At 34.9% G+C, this 21,486-nt stretch overlaps 1 protein-coding gene across 4 annotated transcripts in view; it reads right to left on the bottom strand.

The window, feature by feature from the left end:
• FUT8 (fucosyltransferase 8) overlaps positions 1-21,486 on the bottom strand; it is a 315,036-nt gene that overhangs the window by 181,757 nt on the left and 111,793 nt on the right. For 3 of the 4 annotated variants that reach the window (XM_057731047.1, XM_057731050.1, XM_057731048.1), the window contains one exon: positions 17,311-17,401. The gene's annotated coding sequence lies outside the window, so the exon portion shown is untranslated. Of the gene's footprint in view, positions 1-8,218; positions 8,237-17,310; positions 17,402-21,486 lie in introns of those variants that run through there. The other variant, XM_057731049.1, reaches the window with a different exon arrangement.

Raw genomic sequence — 21,486 nt, 5'->3', positions numbered from 1 at the left:
ATTTCATTGACTTTGCATCATAGAATTTTAATGCCTCCTTGACATGTCTTGGCAATGATTTTTTGAATTTGATAACAAAAGCAAAAAAGGCAACAGAAGCAAAAATAAACAAGTGGAACCACATCAAACTAAAAAACTTCTGCATAGCAAAGGAAACCATCAACAAAATGAAAAGGCAACCTATGAAATATCTGGAAGCCATATATCTGATAAGGGATTAACACCCAAAATATATTAAGGACATATACAACTCAATAGAAAAATTAAACAATCCATTTTAAAAACAGACAGGGGAGCTAAATAGACATTTTTCTGAAGACAACATACAAATGGCCAACAGGCACATGAAGAGTTGCTCAATACCACTAATTAGCAGCAAAACGCAAATCAAAACCACAATGAGATATCACCTTACATATGTTTTTATCAAAAAGATGGGAAATAACAAGTGCTTATGAGGATATGGAGAAAAGGGACCCCTTGTATACTGTTAGTGGGAGTGCAAATTGGTGCAGCCACTATGGAAAATAATATGGTGGTTCCTCAAAAAATTAAAAACAGAACTACCATATGATCAGTAATGCCACTTCTAGGTATTTATCCAAAGGAACAAAATCAGTATTTCAGAAAGCTATATGTAGCCCCATGTTCACTAGAACATTATATTGTTCACTAGAACAACAGCCAAGATATGGAAATAATCTAAGTGTCTATCAATGGAGAATGGATAAAGAAAACAGGATATATATAGGATATATATAGGAATATATAGGAGATTATATATGGAGGAATATATAGGATATATATATAATGCGTAAAGAAAATAGGATATATATAGGATATATATAGTAAAATAGTATATATATATGTGTATACACACACACACACAATGTAATAATATGCAATCATTAAAAAAAAGAAGAAAATCCTGCCATTTGCAACAATATGGATCAACCTTCAGGGCATTATGCTAAGTAAAATAAGTCAGACAAAAAAAGACAAATACTGTATTATCTCACTTATATGTGGAATCTAAAAAAAAACACCCCAAACTCAGAGATATAGAGAACAGATTGGTGGTTGCTAGAGGCTGGTAGTGTGGAAGGCAGGCAAACTGAGTGAAAGTGGTCAAGAAATACAAACTTCCAGTTATAAGATAAAAAGTCCAAGGGGAAAAAAAATCTCATAACAATAAAAATATTCCTGTATTTTTAAAACAGTGAAGACAAAATATCTTATTGTTTTATATTTCTGTAGTGCTATATAATCTATGATTTCAATTTATTCCTCAAAAAAAAAACTATAATTATGATTTGCCACCCCTTTACACATGAGCAACTGTAGCTCACAGCTATTAAGTAATTTGCTCAAAGCATTTACAAAGCTAGTATAAGCTAAGGTCAGAGTAGAGGTCTTCTGTCTATAAATGATGCCCTTTCAACAACACTATGCTGCCAATCAACTACAAAAACATATTAAAGGTCACACAATTAGTAACTAGAAGGCACAGGATTCAAAACCCAAGTAAATTAAGCCCTTGTGCCTAAGATTATATTATGCTGTTGATACAAATGATTAAAATATAGATAGACAGATGGATGTTCAAGCTCATTACTAATTAAAGATACATTAAAACACATCAAATTAGACACATTAGATACACCAAATTACCAAAGGTTTATATTAAAGCCTGAAAAGCTAATAATAATATAATGGAATATTATATTGTCATCACCAAAAGGAATTTATTTTTGAAGAAGATATTCTATCACACAGAATGAATAGCTAGAGATTTGAGGGTATGTGGTATTTCCACACCACTCAAGTTATATGCACCGTCTGGGAAAATCTAAAAATAAAGAAGAAAAGCAAATAAGGTGATAAAAAGTGAGGAGTAAAATATGCCCAGTACTGAACTGTTACTAGCCTTTAAATAAACAAAATTTAAATGATAAGAGATATATGGAAAGGAATGAATATATACACAAAGAAAAAACAAAGATTAAAAACTACTATATAGAAGCCACATTTGATAAGTTACAATGAACTATATGACCTCCTAAAGTCTTTCTAGGCCTATAATTCCACACTATCCAAATAAAACCAAATCATAAATTAGGCAACATGACTAAAGAGACTATAACATTCTCAGCTCAGGCATCTAAACTTCTGTCTATCCAAAGCTACTGAATTAAATGTGTCAAATCAATTATTTTGGTGTCATACAAACCATTTAAAAGTTAGGGCCCAGTTATCAATACATAAATAATTTTTTAGAATAATCTTTATGTAAACGAGTGAAAGAATCTCAACCATTTGCTGTGTAGGCTCCAATATAATCTTTTCCCAACCTCTTCTAGAGAAAACGGCTAATCCAATGTTTTCTAACATTTTTCTTCATATTTGCCAATCTAAAATTTTTAGAGGAGACACCTCAAGTATCACCAATAAGAATAAATTTACCAGGAAAAAAAAACTACAAAGTTATAAATACTTCATTTAACAATGGCACAACAACCTAACAATAGTAACCTATAAAAAACTGTTAATATTCTAAAGCCAAATATGATTTATGCTACCCTATCAATTTTACCAGCTCTTCTAACCACCCACAGTATCCAACAAAATGTAATTTAATAATTAGTTGTACAAATGTTACTGTATTATTAAATACTTTCCCATAAAATAGCTTCATATTTCCCATTAATCTAGTAAAGTTTCACCAGTATAATGAAAGTAGGCACAATCCCTTATTTGTGCCTCTCCCTTTCCATTCTCCTTTACCTTAAGTACCCCCCACACACCCCACTCTGTACACCAGCCATTAAATCTCAATGGTGCTTTATTATTTATATTCCTTCCCCTCCAGATAAGAATATATTCTGCACATTACAGAATACTCAAACACAGCAGTAACTTGGCTTAAACAAGACTGAGGTTTATTTTTTTCTTTTGTAAAAGCTGTCTAGAGATAGGTGATATAAAGATGGTGGTTGTAAGTATCCTCAGGTACCAAAGCTTCTAACTTTTCCACCATTCTAGGTACCTGGCTTCCATCATCAAGATCACCTCATGGCCCCAAATGCTAAAGTTCCAGTTATCATGTCTTCAATACAGGTCAAAAAGAAGAAGAGAAACTGAATGGTAAAATGGGGTCTCTTACAGCTGAGTCAGTACCCTTTATAAGCACACACATAATGCTTCTGTTTTTATCGCTTTGGCCAGAACTTAGTCACACAGCTGGGAAATACAGTCTTTTCTTCCAGGTATCAATGCACGTGGCCAAAAAAAAAAAAAAAAATCAGGATTCTATTACTATAGAAGAAGGGGAAAACAGGTTTTAGAGTTGGGTAGAACACTAGGAGCCTGTATCACGACTCCCTGTTCATTCTGCAAAGCTTCTAACTAACCCTTCATATTGGGAAAAGTTTTAAATCGTATCTTTAATCTAATATTGTTGATGTAAAAGCTTTTCCCAATAACGTTTTTTACTTCTTTGGCCAGCTGTGGAGTATGGCCAATCCCAAACTGTATTACAATAAGTATACCAAGATTACAATTCTGAAGTCCTATTGGATAGAATTTTTCATCTACCACACCTGTGCACCAGCTGGGATAGAAAAGTTGATTTGTTCTATTCAAGTGACCTAACAACGTTGGAATTCACTGTGTTCTCCTGACCAATTAGCAACGGAGCTCCAGTGTGGTCTCTTCCATTACAAATCCTGGATCTATGCTCCACAGACATATCTGCTACATCATCATCATATTAATCCCCTTATAGTACCATCATTTACTGAACATTTACTAAGTCCCTGTGCAAAGTGTTTTATTATTTATTCATTCAGACCTCATAACAGTCTTCTTATGTTATTTCTGTCCTCATTTTATAGAAAATAATACTAGCAAACATGTATTAAGTGCTTACTACATGCTAGGTAGGCATAAAACACTCGAAGTGTTTTATAGATGAGTAATATTATTATTTTTAATTTACAGAAGAGAAAGAGGAGGTAGAAAAGTTAACCTGCCCAAAGTCACACAGCTTCTAAGTAGCAAAAACAGGATTCAAATCCTTACAAACTGGCTCCAGAGGTCACTCATTTAGCCAGTACACTATACTAACATCAAATATACCAGCAGAGGTGAAGTAATTCACCTAAGGTCACAAAACCAGGAGGAGCCAAAATTCACAGCCAGATCTATTTCTCTATGGAGTCCCTATTCTCGACTCCAAATGAATCAGAGCAACAGAGCTTGGTTGACCAAAACCATTACTATTGAAGGATTATTACTCTTTAATAGCAAAGTCACAAGCGAACATGCAACCAAAATAACAAACCTAATCCATGAATTTCAACAGTAAGCAATTTAGGAGGATGCAACGCAGTGCATCCACGTCACCTAGGTAACACTATGGGTAGACCCATCTCTTTTAGCAGTAACACACCAAAACCAAAAGCAGCTTTGGCAAATGGATCCAGTGACTGTCATTTATCAGTTTAAATTTTCTCACAAGTGAACAGTATTAGCATCTAAAAGATTATGAATAATTAGATGTCTGCATTTTGTATCTGCTATAAAAAAATGAAGAGTAAACAATCTTTTGCTATACTAAACTCAATGGCTATATCCAGAAGCAGTAATTTTTAAACGTATCAGAAAACAGTTTTTGAGAAATAATAAAAGTAACAAAAATTCAGATATTTTGTTAACCTTCTGTTAGAATTAGTGCATTTATAGTTTTCTCACCTACAATTATAACCCTGACCCTCATCCCTTGAGAGACATGTAAATCATGGCTATAAATTTCTTCAGGATTTTTTCTTAAGGCTTACTTATATGCAATTCTGATGCTAGAGACAAAAATGCCTTCCTTAAGCCTGAGCACACAACATTCAAATCACAATGCTACTACTGACTCATTTTCAAACATTCCCCTAAGAATTTCAAGTCTCTCTACTAAGAACACCATAGAAACAAAATGACTACCAGATAGGGCACCTTGTACCTAGTATAGTAACTGAAACACTGTAAACACCAATAATAAAGAATGAAGCTCATGCTGCCAATTGAATCATCCATAAGCATGAGTCACTCATTCTTTCATGTGCACTTCAGATCCTTCAAAAAAAAAAAACAAAAACAAAAAAAAACTTTAGGTTCACTGTATTGTTCTTCACCAAATACATCTTTTTTCTTAATTCCAAACTTAATGAGACATTCTCAACTTCACATCAGTTTATGTCTACATTCTACTTCCAATCACCAATGCTTTTAAACTGTAAGAATTTTAAAGAAGTAATGAGCAGTACTAAATTTATACTATTTCACCATAACTCAACAGATAGACTATAAAACAGATTTTTCATTAGTTAAAAAGTTTTTATACTAAGTAAGAGTTATGTTAAGGTTTCTGTTTTTGTTTTTTTAGCTATATTGAATCATGTTTAAAAGAAAAAAAGTACCATAAAACAGCCAGTGCTCTTCAGTGAGGCATAAAAGTACCAAAAAGAATCAGCTATTATAAATCATTAGGGTTATACCAACTTTAATTTAATGCATCAGTTGACTAGTAACTAATATTAGATGAAAAGCAGCCAAAGCAGGTTTTATTTACAGCTATGTGTAGAAGAAATGTTGTTACTAAGATAAATTTAATTTAGACAACACTTTTAAAAATGAATTTTTATGCATAATAGTATTTGAAAACAATGTGGGCAGGATGTATCACTTGCTAAGAATATCATTCTTCAATTTAAAAGTGTTAAGAGATCTCTATTTTCACCCATGAGAGAGTAATAGAATCCAGAATTAACTTCCGCATGTAAACAACTAGAAAACTGGACAAACTATGTATCTGACATTGGACAACAGGCAGCTCAAGTGATTCCATAAAAAAGGGAAACAAAACAGGTGAGCCCTATAATTACCTAGGATGTCTTTCTGAAAGCACTTTTGGGACTGCATTATGTTGGAGCGGAAACCCAAACAGAAGTCTGTGCATTGCTGGGATTTCCTTAGTGGTGCAGTGGTTAAGAATCCGCCTGCCAGTGCAGGGGACATGGGTTAGATATCTGGTCTGGGAAGATCCCACACGCCGTGGAACAACTAAGGCCGTGTGCCACAACTACTGAGTCTGTGCTCTAGAGCCCAAGCCCGTGAGCCACAATTACTGAGCTGCAACTACTGAACCCCGTGCTCCTAGAGCCCGTGCTCTACAACAAGAGAAGACACTACAATAAGACCCGTGCACTACAACGAAGAGAAGCCCCCACTCACCACAACTAAAGAAAGCCCACACGTAGCAACAAAGACCCAATGCAGCCAAAAAATTATAATAAAATAATAACAAATAAATTTAAAAAAAAGTCAGTGCATTGCTGAGTTGAAAAGACAAGTGAAGTCAGAATACAGAGAGCCCAAGGCAACAATAATGGGGGGCGGGAGGGGCGGGGCTGGGGAAGTCCTGAAGTGAGAGAGCAACACAAAGACCAATTTTTTTTTCCCCTTGGGGAGGGGGGGGTGGGGAGCAGTTCCACTTAAATTTTACCGGAATACAAGTTTGCATACTCACAGGGTGAAAAGGCTGGGCAAAAACAACTTCTGGGAAAGAAAAACTGCCAGGTAACAAAAGGTGAATAATACCTAGAGTTACACAGGACCAGGAATCATCCAAGTTCTCACAAGCAAGATAAAAAGTCTTCATTGAATCATCAGGACATTCAGTAAAAACTCAAGAAGAGAGGTCCACCTTAGAGGCTAAGAAAGCCTAAGAGTAAAGATTGCTGTATATCTGCCCCAGAAAACCTTAAATACATTAACACAGAGAAAGGGAAGACAGGAGGGAAGAATTTTCATGCTGCTAAGTATGTCTTAGAAAAGCTCAGTCTCGAAAATCTCCCACACACATGGTTCCACATGTACCACATGCTACTTTGTCCCGTGTGCCACTCAAAGAAGCAGTCACCACGGCTACCACACGAAAGGAATCTGAGATGCTGGGAGGCATTGCCATGCCCAAGAATAAAGGTAAACGAGGTAAAAATAAAGATGCAGACATAGAGAACGGACTCAAGGACAGTGGAGAGGGGGAAGGTGGGATGCAGTGAGAGTGCTGCATAACACAGAGAGATCAACTCGATGCTTGGTGATGACCTAGAGGGGTGGGATAGGGAGAATGGGAAGGAGGCTCAAGAGGGAGGGGATATGGGGATATACTTGTAAATACAGCTGATTCACTCTGTTGTACAGCATAAACTAACACAGCATTGTAAAGCAATTATATTCCAATAAAGATGAAAAAAAAACATTAAAAAAAAAAAAAGAAAATGAATCCAAAAAAGATTAGTGTGTAAAGGGTATGAATGAGAGTATGCTCAGGTAATCAAAATGTTGGGAAATGAATGAATAGAAGCAATGTGTTTCGATGTGTAAAGAGGCTATGCCATATCAAAGGAAAATTGAGGAAATGGCTTAAATAAATATCTCAGATACTTTATTGGCTGGTCTGCCAGACTATCAGGATAACAAAGCTGATGTAATTTTAAAATACAACGCAGATAAAGCTACAAGTCTGAAGGCATATGGCAAGCTTCCGAAAGATGCTAAAATCAATGAAACAGACACATTTGGTACTGGAGATGATGATATAATCCAGTTTGATGATACTGGAGATGATGATAAAGACCATGATGATATCTAAATTGAACTCACTGTTTTACATTTCAAGTTTCCAAGGTGATATGGCTTCCTTTTCCATCAGAGAGTTAATGCGACTTCTGCATAGCTCAGAAATTTGATCTTGGCATCCCTTTCCTATATGAATACATGAACTCTTGATGCTCAAATGAATACAAGAACTGGCCTGCTGCCTACCATGTGTTTGGCACTATATACTGAGTACCAAGGATACAATGATGAGCCAGACAGAGACTGTCTTTCCCCACTGTTTTAGTGGACCTTAGAATCTACTCGGAAAGGAAAAATGAAAGAAATAATTACACAATTAATTTCTTAGGTTTCTAAATATGCTGAGCCTGTACCCAACACAGGGCTTCTGAACTTGTCTGAAAGACACTTGCCCAAATATCCATCATAGTTCTTCCCTCATCAAATTCAGTGTCACCCTCTCAGAGAAACCTTCCCTGACCATTCTATATACAAATGGTACACTCCCCACTCCAACATTCCCTATTACCTTACTTGATGTACTCACTTTTCTCTAGAACATTTATCACCATCTGACATACATATATGTTTAGTTTCTTTATCTTCACAAGCGTATAAGCTCCATGAGATCAATAATTTCTATTCTGTTGACTGGTATCACTCAGAATCTAGAACAATGCCTATAATATTGCAAACACAATAAATACTGCTGAATAATAAATGAGTACAATAAAGAAAAGTACAAGTTTTATGAGAAGCCATTCATTTCATTTAGACTAACATACACAATGTTTTTACCCAAATACATCTTTTATAACAAAATACCAATTATAAATGCTCTCTCTCATTCATGTATATGGTATTAATTTAGGCATTTTGCTTCCGTTTTTCTATAATTCCTTTTCCAATAGGTTACTTTCCAACATTTTGAAGTATTTATAATAGAATGACTTACTGCTAAAAAGATTCATATTTTTATACTAGAAGGGAGTCAATATTTAACAAAATGATTTATCCTCCATTCTATAAACTAGCTCACTTTAAAAAATGAAGACAAGATAAAAGGTACCACTCTACCTGGATTTGATATTACCACATTTACTGAACTGGAATAGGCATCTTATTTTTCAGAAATAAAAAGTGAAAAAAGAGGGGGTGGGGAAAGGATCTAAAAAATCACCTTCTAAAGTTTATAGTTTGATGTCTTTGCTTTGTATCCTCAGTGTGTGAAGATTTTATACAATTACGGCACATAGCTAAATATCTAGGGGGAAAAATTGTTTTAAATTTAGCATACCACACAGTCCAGGGGACTATGTGGCCTGACGAAAACTCTTATTTTGAAGAGGAATAATATTTTCATTTATACCTAAATAATGTTAACCCAGATGTTAACCTTTAAAGGTTAACATTATCATTTAAACATTTAAAAAAAGCATTTTAAAAAGATAAACAGACCTTGAGACAAGTTTTCAAATTCAACTGCATATCATTTGGAACTCCAATAACAAGAGTCAACATGATCCTCCAAAGGATAAAAAAACCTAAAGTTGCTACAGTATTTCTAACAAAATGAGTTTGTTACAAACAATCTATATGCAGAATGGAACATTTTTCATGAGTCCATTAATTTCTCTTGATTAAAAACACAAGTTATTGCAAGAAATTAAGAAAACAGTCATGAAGTAACAATATGATCTGCATGATTATACTTTGAAAACCTAAGAATACTGACCAGATATAATCAGGATTCCCAAATTAAGAAACTCAGAAGTCATACTAAGCAAAGGAGAGGACAAAAACAAATCTTCAGATATAAAATGCAGTTCAATATAATATCTATTAATAACTACATACAAACTAAGTTTTCAAATACACAAAACACCTTAAGAATTCCACCATCTAATTATGTAGACATTCCTCAAAATATCTACAAAACAAAATTAAAATTACTATTAAATAGTTTCCAAGCATTAGATACATTAAAGAAACATTATTGTTCATTTTAAAACTATACCTTCTGAGTATTAAAAGTAAATGTTAAATGTTAAAGGTAATCATTTCCCTCTGGTTAATTATATTCTTCCAGAAACAAAATGCAGAATTCCCTACTGTAGATACATTTTTACATTTACAGGAAAACGGACCATCCACCAGAAACTATGTTTACTGATACAGATATTAAGTTTAAAAAAAAAAAAAAAAATCAATTCATCCCCAAACATTTAAAGTTAGCTTATTTTTAAATAGTGGCACATAGTCACTGCAAAACAAAAGACAGAAATACATAAAGGATAAAGGAAAGATCACAGGAAACTTACCTCTTAGAAAGAATAATTCATTATTACCATTTCTCCACCATCTCGCAAGACATTTTACACAAATGTAAATAATCTTAAAGTAATTATTCCATACATCCTATTCTATAGCCTACTTTGTTTAATTTGACATTAGGTAAAGAACATCTTTTATGTTAGCCAACATACTTCTATGTGCGTCATTATTTTTAAGGGCTCCAGTTTAGTACATTCTATGTATTACCATAACTAAATTATCTTCGCCATTAATAGATATTTTATTTGTTTCCACTTTTTAAATGAAATATCCCAAATACAATGAACTCCCCACTTCTTCACTAAAATGCCCCTTACCCCCCAAATTCTTCTCCACAATACAGACATTCATTTATTCAAATTATTTTTAAGAGCCTATTATGTTCTACTCACCATTCCAGGCAATCTAAGTTCCACGAGTGTAGGTACTGATTCTATTTTATTTCTTGCTTTATTTCCAGTGTTTAGTGGAGTGTGTGGTACATAGTAGACTTTCATATTCCTGTTCATTCATCCTTCCTCACTTTTACAATTCTTTTTTTTTAAGTTTTCACTTTGTTTTTGTTTGTTTTTTAAAAATTTATTTATTTATTTATTTATTTATTTATTGGCTGTGTTGGGTCTCCGTTGTTGCAAGTGGGCTTTCTCTAGTTGTGATGGGGGGGGGGGCTACTCTTCATTGCAGTGCGTGGGTTTCTCACTGCCATGGCTTCTCTTGCTGTGGAGCACGGGCTTCAGTAGTTGCAGCACATGGGCTCAGTAGCTGTGGCTCACGGGCTCTAGAGCACAGGCTCAGTAGTTGTGGTGCACAGGTTTAGCTGCTCCACAGCATGTGGGATCTTCCCGGACCAGGGATTGAACCCATGTCCCCTGCATTGGCAGGTGGATTCTGAACCACTGCACCTTCAGGGAAGCAGTTAAATTTTAACTTTGAAATTAGTTTTTTCATTTTTTTTACCCTACTGAGTAATGACCCTATAGTCTTCACCACCCAGAATTCACACTCTCTACTGGGAGCCAAAGAAATAAATATGGAGAACAAAAATATGACAGTGTTATCTCCTGGAAACTCGGCTCAGCTGTGTTTAAAATTTTCAAAGTTCCTTTTTTGAACTTCAAAACATCATCCAAAGGAAACATGAATCTAACAGCTGGTTGTATGTCTTCCTTTGGTCTTTCTAACATTTCAGTGAAAAAAGAGAGTAGTATCCAAAAGGTCCAGCTGGCACACCCAGAAATACCTTAAAAATCCAACTAAACTGCAAAATTATGACTGAATTCACAAAAGATTAATTTTGCTTTTCCAGAAAAAATACTCCGAGAGAGGGAAAAATACCACTGAAACATCAAAACACACCAAAATGTTTTTATTCCAATCAAATTTTGGCCTTTTAAATTATTATGAAATAGATCTGTTGAGAAACCTCTAGACATGCTTATTCTGCTCTCTTTCATCTCGAATCCAGGTACTACAGGGATTAAACTAGAATCATAAGCCTGGAAAGAACCCTGAGACACATATAGAGTTCACCCTTCTGCATTTTACTCACTTACACTTAAGCCAGTTTACACGCATAAGAAATATACCCACAACAAAAAAATTATCCAACTCAAGGTGGAGGTGGAGATAGGAGATTAAGTCAGAGTTCAGATAGGAGTTTGGACCAAAGAATGTAAGTCATTCTAAGGATGTTGTTTTTGGAGGAGACTGTTTTGGGAGACTGTCATGATCCAACTTCCATTTTAGTATGATCACTCCAAAGTTTAGGCTTGAATGTTAAATGTATACGTTAAATACAAATGCATGAATGGAATATGCTTGTTGATTATGGCCATGCATTTTGCGTCTTAACTGGTTAGGATGACATGCAAAAATCTTAGCGTGACAGGATGCTCGTTTGGATCAGATTGTGAACATCTCTTCATCTTCAAAAAGTATATGCTAACAGGTTGTTGTCTTTACACTCTATTATTCTTATTAGATTGTAAGTTCTTCAAAAATAGTATCATGGTTTTATTACTCTTTATATCCCCAATATTTATTCAACTCACATAAGGAATCTAGAAAAGTCAAATTCAGAGACAGAATAGTGGTTAAAGGGCCTGGGTGTCAGGGAGAATGCGGAGTTAATTTTTTTGTGTGTGTTTTTCATTATTTTAATTTTTTTACTGCTGTTTAGTTGACGTACAATACTATGTAAGTTTCAGGTGTATAACAAACTGATTCACAATTTTAAAGGTTATATTCCATTCATAGTCATTATAAAATATCAGCTATATTCCCTGTGCTGTTCAGCATATCCTTATAGCCTATTTATTTTATACACAGTAGTCTGTACCTCAATTCCCTAGACCCTATATTGTCCCCCCCACACCATCTCTCTCCCCCTAGTAACCATTAGTTTGCTCTCTATATCTGTGAATCTGTTTCTTTTTGTTATACTCACTAGTTTGTTTTATTTTTTCAGATTCCACATATAAGTGATAACATTCAGTATTTGTCTGATTTATTTCACTTACCATAATATCCTCCAACTCCACCCATGTTGTTGCAAATGACAAAATTTCATTCTTTTTTATGGCTGAATAGCATTCCAGTGTGTGTGTGCACGTACACGTGCGCTTATACCATATCTTCTTTAGCCATTCTTCTGTTGATGGACATTTAGGCTGCTTCCTTGTCTTAGCAACTGTAAATAATGCTGCTATGAACACTGCAGTGCATGTATCTTTTCAAATTAGTGTTTTTGTTTTTTTCAGATATTTACCCAGGAGTGGAATTGCTGGGTCTTATGCCAGTTCTATTTTTAGTTTTTTGAGAACCCTCCATACTCTTTTCCACGGTGGCTGCACCAATTTACATTCCCACCAACAATGTACGAGGGTTCCCTTTTCTCCACATCCTCACCCATGTTTATTTGCGTTCTTTTTGATGACAGCCATTCTGACAGGTTTGAGGTGATATCTCACTGAGGTTTTCATTTGCATTTCTCTGATAATTAACAATGTTGGGCACCTTTTCATGTGTCTGTTGGCCACCTTTTCATGTGTCTGTTGGCCAACTGTATGTCTTCTTTGGAAAAATATCTATTCAGATCACCTGCCCATTTTTTATAGGGTTGTTTGATTTTTTGATGTTGAGTTGTATGAGCTATTTATATTTTTTGGATATCAACCCCATGTTACAGGGGCTGGTTGGCAGGAAGAATGGGGAATTAATGTTTAATAGGTACAGAGTTTTGTTCAGAATGATGAAAAAGTTCTGGAGATGAATAATGGTGATGGTTGCACAACAATGTGAATGTACTTAACACTACTGAATTATACACTTTAAATGGTTAAATGGTAAATTTTGTTATATTTTACCACAATAAAAAAGGAGAAAACATATGAATTATATTACTTCATGAATGACTCATCCAAATGATACCTTGTAAATGTACAATCACAGAATTCTAATTGTTCTTAACATTAAATTATTAAGAAAAAAGTAGTTAACATTATTACCCAGTTTTATACTAAAATATCTGGCTTCTTTTAAAACAAACACAATACCAAAACCAAATCAAACCAAACCAAAACAAACAAACCACACCAAAAAACAAAAACAAAAAAACCTTGAAGAAACAGCTATTTTGATCTCAGTCATACCCATAATGCATTTAATCTAACTCTGCAAATCCTTTGCTTTACAACAAAAATATTAAACATGGCCATAATCAACATATCCATATGTCCCTAACATTCACACATAAATCCATATCCATTTTCTCAGCAAAAGCTTGTCTGCACTCAGTGTTTTCGCAGTTCAGTTTTTATTGTATTTTCTCCTACTCTTTTTCTTGCAGGTGAAGACTACGCATGCAAAGACTGTTCTCTACTCTGTGCAACATTGTTAGGTTGTTAATAAGCATCCAATAAGGAGCTACGTAATGTCAAATAAAATGATACACTGGGAATTCTAAATTATTTCCTAAACTCTGGGAAATGTGTAAGAAAACAAGTTAAAGTTTACATTCATCTGTCACGCCACTCGCTTCTTGTTCGCACAGTTTCGGAAGAGAAGACCTCTGTACCTAAGGTGGTTCTTCTTCCTTTGTCTTCTTTTAAGATTATTTTCTGTATCTTTGATTTTCTGCAGTATCTTGCCTGGCAGTCTCTGAACCTCCTAGATCTGTGGTTTAGAGTCTGACATTACTTTGGGAAATTCTCTGTCATTATTCTTTTGTTTCTTTTTCTCCCTCTGGTATGTTCATTATGCATATGTTATACCTTTAGTAGCTGCCCTACGATCTTTGGATATTTTTCTTTTTTTCAGTCTTCTTTCTCTTTGCTCTTCAGTTTTAGAAGTTTCTACTGACATATCCTTAAGCTAAAACATATTCTTTCCTCATCTATATATCCAATCTAATAATGAACCCATCAAAGCTACTCTTCATTTCTGTTACAGTGTTTTTTTTATCTCAAGCACTTCTTTTTTACCCTTTATTAGATTTTCTCTTTACTTATATTATCTGTCTGTTCTGGCACATTGTCTACTTTTTCCATTAGTGCTCTTGGTATATCAAGCATAGTTATTCTAAATTCCTGGTCTCAAAACTCCAATATTCCTGCCACATCTGAATCTGATTCTGATGCTCGCTCTGTCTCTTTAAACTGTGGTTTTGCTTTTTAGTATGCCTTGTAATTTTTTGGCTGGAAGTCAGACATGATGCACTGGGTAAATGGAACTGCAACAAATAGGAATTTAATAATGTGGTAAGGTGTGGGGGGAGTAGAAGCATTCTACAGTGCTATGGTTAGGTCTTAGCCTTTCAGTGGGCCTGTGCCCACAGAGCTGTGAACTTCACAAGTTCTTTTCAGTCCTGTGCTCCCCTCCTGGGTGGAACAAGATGGCTACCGGGGGCTGGAATTGGATATTTCTCTCCCCCACATGTGGAAAGTTAGAGTTGAGTATTTCCCCTCCTCCAGGTCAGTTAGTCTCTGATAACACCCTAATAGATTATGCTTCCTGTAAAATGCTTTCTCTTGATAGCAGATCTAAAGAAAAACAAGATGCCTTGGCATATTTCAAAATGGTTACTTTTCTCTCCCACTGTAGGAAGCACCAGGGGATTTTTCTGAGATATTCACTGTGAAGACCTGGTAGAAGCTCCTGGAAGTAAAATCATGAAAGTGTGGGGGTTCGCTATGACTGGCCCCCCCCCCCCCCGGAGTTTTTTACCTCACCTTATCCGCAGGGAACCTCCCATAATTTGTTAACTACACTTTAGATTTTCCTACCCAGTAGCTGTTCCCTTGGACGTCTCTGCTAAGGTAAGTTGCCATTCTCTATATTTGCTTGTCTGTCTCCGATTTGAGAGCCACGGTTTGCCTTGTGACCTCACTTCTCTGACGGATCTAAGAAGAGCTGTTGATTTTTCAGTCTGTTCAGTTTTTTGCTTGTTGTTAGGGTAGAGCACTGACTTCTAAGCTCCTTACATGCCAGACCAGAAACCAAAAAAAAAAACCATTTTCAAATGTTACCTTTTAACTAACGCAGTGATATTATAACACTCATATTAGGGAGAGAAGAAACAAATGGAGATCTAAATTTGTCTCAGTGGCACATAAATTACCTAAAATGTGATTATTCATAGTGGTATTTATATATTTCATATAAATAATACCAAAATGCAAATTATTAAACAATACACTTCATCCTTTCTTTCTGAAACAAAACACACAGATAAATACTGTAGGTTATCATTTAGATACTGCATCATTATTACAAACTAAAATATCTCCTAAATAAACACTTGAATATTAAATTTCCATATAGGGCTTTTAAAAAAATCTATCACTAAGTACTGCAATGAACTGGTTACCCTTACTGTTCAACTGCAGAAAAATAAAGCCTATTTATTATTCCTAAAATAGCATTATAATGTCTTCTAAACAATTTTAAGTTTTAAGATTCTTCCTCAGAGGGAAAAGAATAATCAGTAGAAAGGTAAGACTTGGATGCCAATTCCCAACATTTTCTATTGCCATGAAATTAGCCTTTATCAAAATAACTTTACTTAGAGAATCTCAGTCAACTGTGCTCTCTGCTGTTCTTATAAGCAAGAAATACAGCTAATTTTTTTTTTCCAAATCACACTGGTAAAACAGCTCATTACTTTTTATATTACTGACTTAAATTTTATTCAACTTGAGTTTTAACATACTTAACTAAAAGCAAGCTGGTTAAATAAGATGAACATATCGAATTCACCTTAAAAAATTTGAAAATATGTTGTGAAATAAGCCTCCAAACATAGCAAGAATATCAGAATGGCCAAACCCAAGGGAACACATTAGCAGTAACTTCATTTTACATACATGTAAATTTTATTTTATTATTATTCCCACATCGGTGATGCATTAGGTAAAACAGACATTTCTGAGCCCTTTATACAGTGAACAGATGGTGAACCATTACAAAATTAGGAGCAAGCATAACATCTTAAGGAATTATTAATAATGTTACTCTTCATTCAGAGGATAACTACAGAGTTGGACAAACAATTTTCCTAGGACAATCATGAGGAATTAGAGTGAGATATACAGAAAATGAGAATAGGGCTGGTCACAAAAAGAATTGGGAAAAGAGACCACAGTAACAAGTGAAAGATTATATAAACACTCCTAGAAAAAAGAAAATCTACCCAAAAAAGGACTGTCAAATGAGAATGAAGATGGATGCTTGTGAAAAATAGAAAAGAATGCTCTGAAAGTTTCACTCTTAATTTGCTGAATATAAAATATATTCCTGAGACTCCATATTCCTGAAATCCCAAAGCAAAGGCAGTGTCTAAGTAAAACTGTCAAGACTTAGTACTTGACACAGTGTCTAGCTAAAGTAATAACCAACAAAATGGATCCAATTATGTCAGTTTACAAGACAGAAAGAAAACATTAAAAGCAAAAAAAGCAAACAAAAAATATTAAGACTATCAAGTCATGTCAGGTGATTATAATAATGTAAAAATAAACTATTCAGGTGAGAATGACTATGTAAAAGGAACAAGATGGCCTAGCAGACAGAGTCCTGCTCCAAAAAACTGTCATATGATTTTTAGAAGTCACCGTATCATCTCTAGAGCTGAAATAATGTAGACTCAGTGGAATCTTTTGAGGAACAGAGATATGATATAAATAAATAACACAATGTTTTCTGGGTTAGAAAACACTATCTAAAGAGAAAAGGGTTTTCTAACCTTTTTAAAAGAGAAAAAATTGATTTATTTACAAAGTTACTTAAACATTGTGGAAAATGGCTTACCTTTCTTCCCCTACAACATAAGAAGCTGATGAAATCACATATCTCCAATGCAAGATATTACTGCTTGAATCTGGGTCACTAAAATTGTCAACTGTTGAAAATGAGACAAAAGAAAGGGGTAACATTAATTATCTACAACTATACATTTTCTTTGTTGTTAACATGACACTTATCTCACACAAAACCTCAAGGCCACTGAGGCCTTGAAGAGGCATATATCCCTAGGTTTGAACTCTTTCCCTGAAAGCTCTTTTGAAGCAAAGATTGGACAAATAGTTAAAACTATTTAAACAATTCCTGAGCACTATATGTAAATAGTTAACTAAAAAAAAAAAATTTTTTTTATATTTACTGTTATCACCCTACTTTAATCCTTCTTCCCTAAAAAGGAAAACATTAAGGTTCTGCTAATATAAAAAGGCCCCATGGTGGGGGGGGGGGGGGGGAGGAGGGGAGGGGAGGAGAGGAGAGGAATATTCAAGCAGCTTCAAGGACAAAAAGTATGTTCCAGACCAGATCATATTTACAGTTCCTCATCTAGAATTCAACTAACATTCAACTGCAGCAATCAGCCAAGCTTGGCAAATTAAAATAACAGTAATTTTGACAGATTATCTTCTATAAATATTCAAATATGGACGTTTGTGTGCATGCAAGGGTCTCTCTATGCCAATCAAAATGCTTTGTTTAGGATCCTAAAATTGAGCAATTTGTCACCCCTCATTTTTATAAGGGTCCCCTGAATCCTTAACTTTCATTTTAACTCTTTGACCTCAACTGATAAAGAGGCCAATTATTTCAATTCCGTGACCTGAATTATATTACCTATAGCTTGAATTTAAGAGTAACATTAACATAAAGCACCAACAGACAAAAACAAATAACCTAGTATCTTAAAAATCTAGGTCTGTAAAGAGAAAAGGAAAGATCCAGGAATTGGGGGCAGTGAGGATGAGGGAGGCAGGGAGAGGATCTTGAAGGATGGCAACTGAATAAAACATTACCTTTTTATTCATGTGATCAGGTATGCCTTAGCAAAGTAAAATCCAAATGTAAAGAGCAATTAACTTCATAAATTTGGGCTGTATGCAAAGTTCAATTAAGATAGACTACCATTTTTATTTGGCTCAAGGCAAGACCCTATGCTTTGATGACAAGTTTATCAAAGTGTCAAAAGTGGGAAAATGCATTTAGTATGAAATCCAAACCAAATTTTTAAAATCCATAGACAGCCCTATTTAATCAAGAATAATGGCTTTAATGAACACAAGCTATCTGATGCATGAATTTTCTATTTGTCCTCCTATCCTACCTCCCATCAGTTTCCCTTAAACATGTACACAATTATTGAAAAGCCTCAGATGTTCCGGGAAAACTACAAGTGATAGGCATGCCTCTGCATCTAGAGCAGCAACAAAATTATGGAAGAAAAGTCAACCTATCTGGAGGCACTGTCCTTCTAGTCCCATCTGGAAAGAAACAGCTATAAATACCTCTACTAAAATTGCTCAAAATATTTCTAGAAAGTAGGCTTGCAAGAAACTCTTATTTCATGATCCACTCACCATTCAACCACCTAAAACCAGATCCAACAAGGGATCCAAGTTAGACCAGTGGTTCCCAAAGCAGTGAAGAGAGAAGAAAGTTTGGTCTAGAGACCCGTAGCTTCAGCCTCCACTGGGAGCTTCTTAGAAATGCAGAATCTCAGGCCCTAACCAGTGACATATTGAATCAGAATCTACATTTTAACAAGATCCCCAAATAATTCACATACATATTAAAACTTGAGAAGCTCTTCAGGAAGAATATTAGAATGAGAAAGAAGGCATAATTTTCTGTTCAAGGACTAGTTCCCACTGTAGGCCACTGTTTGGCCAATAAGCAGCCAATTTTTAACCTTTGGTTTATCATTACTCCTACAATTTTTGTATTTTGGATAAGGGATCTTGAAAAACAGAAACCCCTAGAGAGTCAATGGAATGAGTTGTCATTAAATCTCAGATCCCAAGAAAGGCTATGACAGTTATCTTAAAGCATGTAATCCTGTCTCATGCCCCCAAATCACATTAGCGAGACAAGTAATTTTAAAATAATAATAATAACTCCTGTCATTCTAAATCCTCGATGCTAAGAGCTTATGGGATCCCTGTGGCTAAGAAAGAGACTAAGAGACCAAAAACCTATGCCATCTTGTAACCAGAAGAGGAGGAAGCTATATGTGCCCGTTATTCAGCTACAGTGTCTCAGCAACAAATCCACCCTTTAATACTCAGCTCAGTAATACTGAAAATAGAACTCTAGAAACTACTTTTCTCTTTTGCCAGCTAGCTTCCTCATACTGTCAATAAGAACACTAAAAGGAGAAACTTGCTTTTTCCACTCAGCATTGCCCCAGCACAGGCCCTCCACCTCAGCAGTAGCAGTTGGTGACAGCCACAAGTTTTTTGTGGCACTCTCAGAAGTACCAGCAACAGCCAGACAGTACCCCCTCCAGCAGTTTTGAGCCCCAACTCTACTCTAAGCTCTTCTCTGTTCCCCCAGTCCTCTGGATGACTGATGCTTTCTGCAATTATCATCTCTGTGTTACTGCCGTGTTCCCCTTTTGCCTTTGCAGCCTCTGACACCTGTATAACCCACTGCCTATATTACGTTTTCTTGCAAGAAATATCTAGTGTAGAGTGTTTCCCTGTCCATATTGTAACTGATATATCATGGTTAGGTGGAATAAAATTTCAGCATGATTTGATCAATTTGGAAAACTAGTTTCCCAAAACACGATGGTCCATGAGAAAATATTTACTGCCTCTGCTCAAAAATATGTACAAGAAGGGAAACAGAGGCAAGAAGTACAGTTGAGAAAGAAAAAAGAGGGAATATAACCCAAGAAAGTAATGCACTAAAACAAGCATCATGGTAGAAAATACACGTTAGCCCCCAAAAACATAAAGAAAAAGCCAATAAAAAATCTGAAACAAATACAAGTTTTCCACTTTAATAAAAATCGCTGAATTTCAGAAGTGGAAGGAACTTTATTCTGCTGCCTCTGCCACCGTTCAGTTTTGTTAAAGCAATTTTATATTGAGTTTGAATTACCATACTTTCAGGAAGCTGTTGAGAAATAAGGGAGAATCCAAAGATTACAAAAATGATGACAGCAATAGGAAACAGAAGCCATGAAGAAGGGTTCAAGGAGTCAAACTTTTTAGTCCAGTACAGTGTGAAGGAAACTTCAAGCCAACATTATTAGCTGCCTCACAGTTAAAGAGTTCTGACCAGCTATGCTTCATCATCCCTACAGACGCTTAAAATGTTAGAAGATAACAGTAAATGAAGACATAAAATGGAGCTACTTAGCTTACTGACTCTCCTTCGTATCACTAAAGTAGTAGCTCTTAACGCTATTCACACATGGGAATAACCCAGAATATTTTTTTACATGAAAGAAAAAAATGACAATGATGATAACATCCAGAACACTAATGCCGGAGATCTGAATTAACTGATCTGAGGTACACCCCAGGCATGTTTTTTAAAAAACAAAAACAAAAAAACACCCAAGTGTTTATAATGTACTGACAGAGGGATTCAGAACAACTAGTGAAACATTCTATAACTTTAATACTCAAGGTATTATCTAAAGACTAGCTACATCCAGATTACCTGTGGAGCTTGTTAGAATGACAGCATCTCAAGCTATTACAAAGCTAGTAAGAATTTATATGTTACCAAGATCCCCAAGTAACCTGTATGTACATTTATTAAGTTTGAAAAACACTGTTCTATAACAGTTTGAAAAGGGTGTGTGAGAGTGACTGTGTGTGTGTATGTGCAAAGTCTAGCCTAAAAATAACTTTCTAAATTAAATTTTTCTAAAGTTTTAAAATACTAATTTTTTTAACTTTTAAAATCTATTAGAGTTTACTGAAACACTGTTTTAGTGAGTGAATAATTAATAGTTTACAAAAATTACAATAATTAATACTTTACAAAATAGTTTAATCCTCAACATGTATATAAAGTAGATAATTTTATAATCCCTGTCTTATAGATAAAACTGAGGCAGAAGTCATATAAATAAATAACTTACCCCAGGTCACACAACTAGTAAGTGGTAAAGCTGAGAACTGAACCCAGATAGCCTTGTTTAAGAGCTTATGCTTTTAATCACAAAAAATA

This window comes from Hippopotamus amphibius, chromosome 4 (assembly GCF_030028045.1).
Source record: "Hippopotamus amphibius kiboko isolate mHipAmp2 chromosome 4, mHipAmp2.hap2, whole genome shotgun sequence".
Classification (NCBI taxonomy): domain Eukaryota; kingdom Metazoa; phylum Chordata; class Mammalia; order Artiodactyla; family Hippopotamidae; genus Hippopotamus; species Hippopotamus amphibius.
Note: the sequence above shows the minus strand (reverse complement) of the source record. Positions and strands in the feature narration are given on the sequence as shown.